The following is an 8,964-nucleotide window of genomic DNA, read 5'->3' as shown; positions in this document are numbered from 1 at the left end:
GCTGGTTGGAAATCTACAGACCTATAAGTTGGGTTTGACGAGGATAGGGAAATCAAGCAAGAGCAAGAGCATGGCTTTGAAAGCCAAAAGCAGTGACACGGATGAGTCATCAGAAGATGAAGATTCTAAGATGAAATCCTATATTATGAGGCAGTTCAAGAAGTTTATGAAGAATGCCAACGCGAAAGGATTTGACAAGGATTGAAAGCAATCCAACTCTTCGCAATTCAAGAGTTAAGACAAAGGGAAGAAGGATGCTAGGGATGGCAGTCAATACACTGTACCATCAAGACTAAAGTGCTTTAGGTATCAAGGTTTCGGTCATATGAAACAAGAGTGCCCTACTTATCTCAAGACCATTGGAAAAAGTAAGGCACTTGCTGCTACCTTAAGCGACACTGAGCCTGAGGATGACTCCGATAACGAGGATGATAGAATCCTAAATGCCTTCACTGCCACTGTAAATCCTATTAAGGGGATTGTTGAAGATGTGGATGAAAAAGAGGAATTGGTGGAGTCTAAGTTTGAGAAGATGGATGAACAAGATAATATCCATACAGTCTATGCAAAGCTATACAAGGTCTCCAAAAAGCATGAGAAGTGGAGCGAGAAGAAATCTCTACAAAGTTTGATAAAGCCAATCAGACTATTGGAGCATTGAGATTTTGTGAGAGACCGCGCCCCTGGCCCGTTTTATAGGATGTTGGGCCAAACCCACATGAATGGGTGGAGTCGTGTTATTGCCTCTCAAAATGGAGGTTTGACTATTTATATTTTCCCCTTTAGATTAAGGGTTTTACAATGGAGTCGCTACTTATTTAATTATTGGGATAAATAAGAAAACCAAAATTGAAAAATTTCTCATTTTATTAATTTTCAATTGAACTTACATCGATCATAGGAAAATTACATTGCTTTAGTCCTAGATACAATCTAAGATAAAGCATATAGTTTTGTTTACTAGTTACAATCTAGTAATTGAAAATTACAAGGATAAACATTGGTCTATCAACCCTTGATCTAAGTTCAAAGGCTATGTTACAAGGCACCCACCTAGCCTGATGAAACCGGTCTTCTAGATTATGGTGGCGAACATTTATATCACATAATCCAATATGTTATCAATCAATTTGCAAGTTGAATTTAAAGTGTGTGCATGTGATAAACCCTAATTCAATTTATTAGGCATTTTATTTGGATTGACAAATAAATTCTAGTGAATGTGTGTAGATGATGATATCCTAGATTCAAGAATTTAAAAGAATTATTAAACAAACATATTTTTCATGTTTTTTATGTGGATTTAAGATCAAAACTAGTGTCATGCATGAACATGTGATGAACAACCAAGAACATGTGAAGAACATATAAGAACAATTAAGAACATTCATACATATTCAAAGGAATTTAAATGATTATTATCATGCTTTAATCTTAAACTCTCATTATGGCAACACCAAAACAATTAGAGAAAAGGATTACACCTTTATGTAAGATTCATATAGTGGAGGAGGAGACTCTTGAGGGAGGTCCTAAAGGTGGAGGAAAATAAAAGTTAGGAGAGGAAGAGTGAGTCTCACTTAATACCTTGAGTTTCAAGAAGACCAAGATATGACAAGACTACTTAACTTCCTAGAACTCAAGAGAGGAGAAGAGAAGGGGTTTTTGTGTTGTGTGCTGGTAGGTTTGGATTGGGCTGAGCCTACAATGAATTTATATTTGTATGTCACATGTTCATGCATTCTCATGCATACGTACCTTCAATTATATATATATATATATATATTGATATATTTGTTGTTTGGTACTTTTCTGATTGTCTCCCTCTCTTTCTTTCTTTCTCTCCCTCTTACGTTAGTTGCGTCATGGCATCTAAACGTAAATCCATTCCGTCCCGAAACCCTCTCCGTACTGGGGCATCTTCTTCTTCTTCTCCATCTGACCCCACTCCCTCTCACGTTCGGTTCTGTGATGAGAAGGCCAAATTGGACTTCTTGGAGAACTTTTCACAACGAGGCATTCATTCGGAACGCCAAGTCGTTCTGTTAGACTTCTCTGACACTGACCTACCCACTGTCATCCATAGTAGAGGTTGGGAGTCACTTTGTGGCATCTCGGTCACGTGCCTTTCCATGATCATACAGGAGTTCTACTCCAATATGAAAGAATTTGATTATTCCATACCCCTTTTTGTCACTCACGTTTGGGGTATACGCATGGTAGTTACTTCGGATATTGTATCTGAAGTACTACACATCCCTAGGGTAGCGCATCTTGATTACCCTGGTTCTAAGCGTCTGAGGGCAGTGTCCAAAGACGAGCTCGTGTCTCTATTTTGTGAGACGCCTTCTTCATGGGGTGATCGTCAAAACACCTCATGCTCGGCCTTTGCTAAAGGTTCGAGATTCCTTAACATGGTGATGACATTTATTCTTAATCCATTGTCTCACTATAATACTATCACAGAGTCTCGTGCTCGGTTTTTGTTATCCCTCATTGAGGATCTCTCTATTAACTTCCCCTCACACTTTATACTCTCCCTTATAGATATTTATAAGGACACGGCGAGTCGTGATAAGCTCATTTTTCCTTCCACTATTACGAGACTCCTTCGCCATTTTTCAGTCTCCTATCTTGAGTCTCCCCACTTCTTGTATAGGGCAACTGTAGGTACCAGTCCTTGTAGTTCTTTATGCTCTTCTTCAAGATTCGCCCTATGTTTTTATTAGTAGCCTCAATTGCTCCATTGGTTTGAGGGCGGTAAGGTGAAGACTTGTGGTGTCAAATATTGAACTGTCGTAGTAGCTTCTCAGTTTCTACTTTGAAGTGCAACCCATTGTTTGAGATAATTTCATGCGGTACCTCGTATCTACAGATGATATTGGTCTGAATGAATTGAGCAACTTTCTTTGAATTCAAGATTTTGTATAAAGCAGCTTCTACCCATTTACTAAAGTAGTCAATGGCTACAAGTATGAATTTATGGCCGTTAGATGCTATTGGGTGAATCTTCTCAATAATGTCTATTCCCCATGTAAAGAATGGCCAAGGTGATGTCATGGTATGTAATGACATGGGCGGCATATGTTTCAGATCTCCATGGACTTGGCATTGATGGCATTTTCTAACATAAGTCGCACAGTCGGCTTCCATAGTAGTCCAGTAGTAACCCTGTCTCATTATATTCCTTGACAGCATGTATGCATTCATATATGGCCCATAACTTGACTTATGAACCTCCTCCATTATTTGTTGTGCTTCCTTAGCAGTTACACAAAGGAGATGAATTCCATCATATGATCTTCTGTAAAGCTTTTCTTCACAAATGATGTAATTAGTAGACAACCTTTGGATGGTTAACTGATCATTCTTGTTTGCAGACTTCAGGTAGGTCCCATCCTTGAGATATGGAAAAATGTAAATTTGATTTTAAAACTGGGTCCCACGGCACCATTCATACCTTTAAAAATTATTTTGTTACAATATTTTTAGTTTTCAGCAATAAGCGGTATCCAAATAGACCTTTAGTCTCTTAAGTTTCAAAAAGGAGCGCAATTAGTCCTTCTGCTAATAGCCATTAGTTTCAATACATATGTGGCTAATAGAATTATAACGTGGCAAATTTTAAGTGATATGACATTAAATTTAATATTAAAAAAAACACAAATAAGATTTGTTAAAAAAAAAAAAAAAAAAAAACTCCTCTACTTAGAACTCAACCCATTTTAGGTAAACACTGGCTGGTTAAGAAACAAGTATTCCAATTTGAAACTGCGTGATCTAAAGGGAGAGAATAGGATTTCAATGCCATCACTTTATTCTTAGGATTTGTTTGGATACCGCTTATTACTGAAAATTGAAAACACTATAGCAAAATAATTTTTAAATGTGTAAATAGTGCTGTGAGACCCAAGTTTATATTGAAATTTGTGTTTGAATGACTTTTGTGAGTCCGTAAACAGTGCCGTGAGATCCACATTTTTTCAGCAAAATGCACAAACGCAGACGTGCTCTCTATTTCAGTGCAATCCAAACACTCAATTTTTAGTTCACTTTCAGCATTCCTACTTGCGAATCATCGGTCAAAAACTCAAAAAAGAAGAAATAAATATTTTTTATAATGAAATATTTGAATTAAAATTCGGTGTGTAGATTTCTACTAATAAGTTTTTGAGTTCTTAGTGCATAAAGATCCGTCGTGGGTTTTCAGGAAAATACAAGTACTGTACAATCCTTTGTGGAAAATGAAAGATATAATTTTGTTTTTCCTTTATAGTGTAGTTACCTTGGAAGCAAAACCTACACCCACTTCTCTTTGATTCCATTCCAGCACATATCTGATCTCTCTTTCTCTCTATGATTTAGTTCACTCTTTTGTTAATTTCCCAATCAAACACACTAATCAATTCAGAGCATTTCATTTTGTTAAGTCTAAGCCTCACCGAATTGAGGCATCTGGTGTAAGACTCACTCATCAATTGGGAACACCCGTTTCTTAACGGGTCACCTGAAATGGGTTGGGTTCTCTAATGGATGGATGCGGTTTTTTTTTTTTTTTTTTTTTTTTTTTTTTTTTTTAATTTAAATAAGTTAGATTTTGTGTTTTAATTTTTTAATATTAAATTTAATGCCACATAACTTAAAAATTTTCTACATCATAGTTCCATTAGCCGCATAGCTATTAAGACTAAAGTCATTAACAAAATGACTAATTGCCTTTTTTTTTTTTTTTTTTTTTTTTTTTTTTTTTTTTAACTTGAGGGACTAATTGCTTTCACTAGCTCAGTAGGTAAACTTAAGGGACTAATAGTATAGTTTTGCCCAAAAAAAAAAAAAAACCTACAATTACACCCTACAATAAAACAATGCCACATCAAACTTTATTAAATAAAAGCTTAAGGTTGGATACACAATATCAAACTCTCATTAAAAACCTATTCAACCAACAAATATATATATTTTTTAAATAACAAAATTTAGTTACAAAATTGGTTGTAACCTTAGCCTACAAAATTAATTGTAGCCTTAGGCTACAACCTTACTCAATATTTTTTTGTTGGAGGTGAATATTGACAAATCTACCATTGGATTACATTTTCTTTTTATATCCTCCATACTTGCAAAATTTAAAAAAATTAAAGATCAATAGCTATGTTATCAATAAATTGTTTAAATTGCAAATTTTTGTAGTTTAAAATTATGCATATTATATAAGTTTATAGATCATATAGTAAATAATATTCGATAAATACAAAATTTGACATGTGTATTAAGAGCACGTAGAACATGCAATTCAACAGTTAGATTTTCAAAATATGTAGTAATGTTTATATATATATATATATATATATCCTATGAATTTCATTTTGCATTGGAAACTATTCTAGGAGAAGTTCGAATCCGTTCCATTCGGATATTGATCGGTCTTGGTTTGACATGGTTTATGCGTTACTGATTCCCGGAAGAGTTAATATCTCCATTAGCTAAACCCCTTCTTACCCTGCCTTTTGACTCGTATTTTGTTTGTACACAATCAACGGAGGCTTTCCCAACATATGTTGCAACGTCTTTGATAACATGCTCTTCATCTTTCCCTTAATAAGTCATCAAATTTGGTGCTTTTTGATCCCCAGTTGCTATGGAGAACAAAGGATGAAATACAATAGATTCCTCTATTTAAGTGGTTCTCGCTTCTCCTTGTTCCTATTCCTAACTCCTTCTCGGGTAGTTCCCAATGTTTGACACTTTCTATACTTCGTGGGTGCAACCTCAACAAATTCGCTCTCATGATCAAGTTACAACCTAAGATCTATGACTATATTATGTTAACTGTTTGTATTTCGTTCATTCCATCGGTATGCTCCCAAGTACCTGTAATTGTGATCCGTTTGCCAGAACTAAGAGGTCTTTCTATAGAAACCTTCACGAATAATCGTTGTGTTTTGATGGTTTTTTTGCTTTTCATAGCTACTTTTTCCACACCTTTGGATATCTAGTGCCAAATCGTTGCCTATTTCCTTATTGAGTAAAGTTGTAGCCTTAGGCTACAACCACATTTTTAGCTAAACTTTATTTAAAAAATAATAATAAAAAAGTGCCACCAAAGTAGAGGAGATGCCAACAATAAAAAAGTTGCTTCCTTTATAAATATAAGGAAAAAAAAAAATACACAGCACCAATCACAAGTATAACACTACCTAAGGTTAATACTCTTGTTAAAAAAAGAATTTGTTTAAGAAATATCATTAGCCCACAGAATCAAGGCCCAAGCCTAGTAATTAATGTAGGGTTAAACCTATTATAAACACTTTATATTAAGTTCATTGTAACACAAGAATTGCACTTCACTCATATATCAAAGTTGTAGGGGGTGTTTGGTTTAGGGTGTTTTTATCACTCATCACTCATCACTTATTTTCTATAACTCATCACTCACTTTTTGTAGGACCCACACCAAGTTAAATTGTTTGGTTAAGTTTTTGTTTTTAATTTGCATAATTCAAAACTCAAAACTCAAAATTTTGAGTTTAAGTCACTAAAAATGAAAACAACTTTTGGAAGTTTTCAAGTTACGAAAACTGAGTTATTGTGGTATTATTGTAAATCTTTACATCTATGTGGGACTCATGTCAGTGGCTTGTCACAATTAGGTCTGGTTCCTTCTCATTACTCCAAATGGTTCTTTCTCTCTCTTTCTTCTTTCCTTTACTCCACCTTTTGTCACCCAAGCTCCTCCATCCAAAGTCTAAAACCACACCCAAAGCTCTCCTGCTCATCTGAGCACCTGCCCATCAAAGACATGTTGCTATGTGAAATTTTTTTTTTTTTTTAGTTTTTTTATAGAGTATTTTTTCGAGTTTGTGGAGTATAGAGTTGTTGCTCTGCGTAAGTTTTCGAGTTTATGAGTTGTGCCATCTATTTAGTTTATGTCATTTGTTATTTCTAAACCCCACTTTGTTTGAGTTTTATGTATATTTTGTTTATGCTATCTAAAACCCAAATCTCTGAGAGAGAGAGAGAGAGAGAGAGAGAGAGAGAGAGAGGTAGAGGTTATGGATAATACCGATATGGGTTGATTTTGTGTCTACAAAGGAGAACAACGCTTGGAACCCTCGAATGTGAACTCACCTCACAAGGAATTAGAGGAGAGAGGCAGAAAATTAGGAAGAGAGAGTTGTATGGGTTTCCAAGGAAAGTGAAGAAGACAAACAAAAAAAAAAAAAAAAGGGAATGTGGAAAGAGAAAATGCATGCGAGAGGAAGAAGACTGTTCCAAATGAGGATAGTGTGTGGGTTCCACCAATATCTTGGGAATTTGAGTTTAAGAAGTGAGATAGAGATGAGAATTGAGAACCAAACAAAAGTGTGAGTGAGTTAAGGTAAGTAGAGATATAGATATGATATATGGGTTAGGAGGTTTGAGTCATGAGAAATGAGAACTAAGTTTTGAGTTATCCTTAAACCAAATAGGGCTGTAGCATTCAAGGGTTTCCTTTGTGGACGTAGGTCATAAGACCAAATCACGTAATTATCATGTGTTATTCTTTTATACTTTAGCTTTCACATATATTTTGGAGAGAAAGAGAGGACATACCTTGTAGATACCAAAGACTTAGGAAATAATAATGATGACGATGTAGAGGGAGGAGGTGGTGACGGTTTTGCCAACCACGAGATGTTTTTCCTAGTTTAGCATTTTTTGTATGATGACACGCCTCACCCAAATTGGAGCCTTTCTTAGCTCCAACCACTTTGCTTTGATAGATAGTTTTTATTTTGTTTTTGATTTAAAAAAAAAAAAATATATATATATATATATATATATATATATTAGTTGGCTTCATACTCTATGTGGGGCCAAAGAAATTAGCGACCCTGGCCCACTTTGTACTGGGCCCAAGACCCGCGCCGTGGAGAGGAAAATGTTCGAGGACGTACAATGAAAGCCCAAATGGCCTAGAGATGTTGCCGAGGGCGATCCTGTCCTCGACATTCCAGAATCTAGAAGGAAAGAACGGCACGCCATCAAAGGCAGCCTCCCAGAGCCCTCCCCGAAGAAATGACGAGTACAATAAGACACACACGAGGGTATGGTGTAGGAGCTGTTCAAGGAGAAGTTGTCACCTCCACATTGAATGCGCCCAACTAACGTTCTGACCGCATTAATGAGGAAAGGACCCCTGAACAGTGCGGCCTTGGTTGCCGCAACTCACAGAGGATTTGGGAAGGTGGCTGATGGGACGAGCACTCGAGTAATGACCTACACAATCAATAGGTAGAGGGTCAAGATCGACTGGAAAGAAGTATATAATGTGAGCGACCCTCCAAGAATGGGGATTGCGGAAAAAGAGCAGGAAGAGAGAAAAAGGAGAAAACTGTAGCAGTCTGCATGGTCTTGAAAACCATTGTAACCTAGTACTGAAAGTAGAAGAGGAAGAATACTAAGCTCCTTGGACGAAACGCCCGAGGACAACATTCCATACTTTAACCCATTTCCTTATTGGTCAGTCCGCATCTAATTGTATCTAGTGATTGTGGTTCAGACTAAGACCTAGTTCTTAAATCCATTATTTAAAAATTCATTGTATTGGGCCAGTTGGGCTTGAGACCTTTCGTCCAATAGAAGGAGCGCTCAAACCCACTCCCTACACTCTAGTTTTTTAATGTCTTTCTCCACAAAAAAAAAAAGAAAAAAAAAGGTTTTTTAATGTGATTTTAATTGATCGTATCCAAATTTACGCTATTATTTGAAAAAGTCTTATGCGACATTGTTTTATTGGAGGGTGTAAATGTATTTTTGACAACACATCCTTCTTTAGTTTTAATCTCTTCTTAGATTTCCATAGGTATAGAAAATATTATTTATTTATCTGTTTGGAGTTGTAAATAGAAACATTTAGGGGGTGTTTGGTATTGATGTTTAAATAACAGTTTTCAATGCTTAAACAACATTACACATATTTTC

The 8,964-nt window shown here is 35.9% G+C and overlaps 1 pseudogene; it reads left to right on the top strand.

The window, feature by feature from the left end:
* The first annotated feature begins 5,344 nt into the window (after positions 1-5,344).
* LOC126728173 (uncharacterized tatC-like protein ymf16) lies at positions 5,345-6,029 on the top strand (annotated as a pseudogene).
* Positions 6,030-8,964: the final 2,935 nt, after the last annotated feature.

The sequence above is a fragment of the Quercus robur genome, chromosome 5 (genome assembly GCF_932294415.1).
Source record: "Quercus robur chromosome 5, dhQueRobu3.1, whole genome shotgun sequence".
Taxonomy (NCBI): Eukaryota; Viridiplantae; Streptophyta; class Magnoliopsida; order Fagales; family Fagaceae; genus Quercus; species Quercus robur.
Note: the sequence above shows the minus strand (reverse complement) of the source record. Positions and strands in the feature narration are given on the sequence as shown.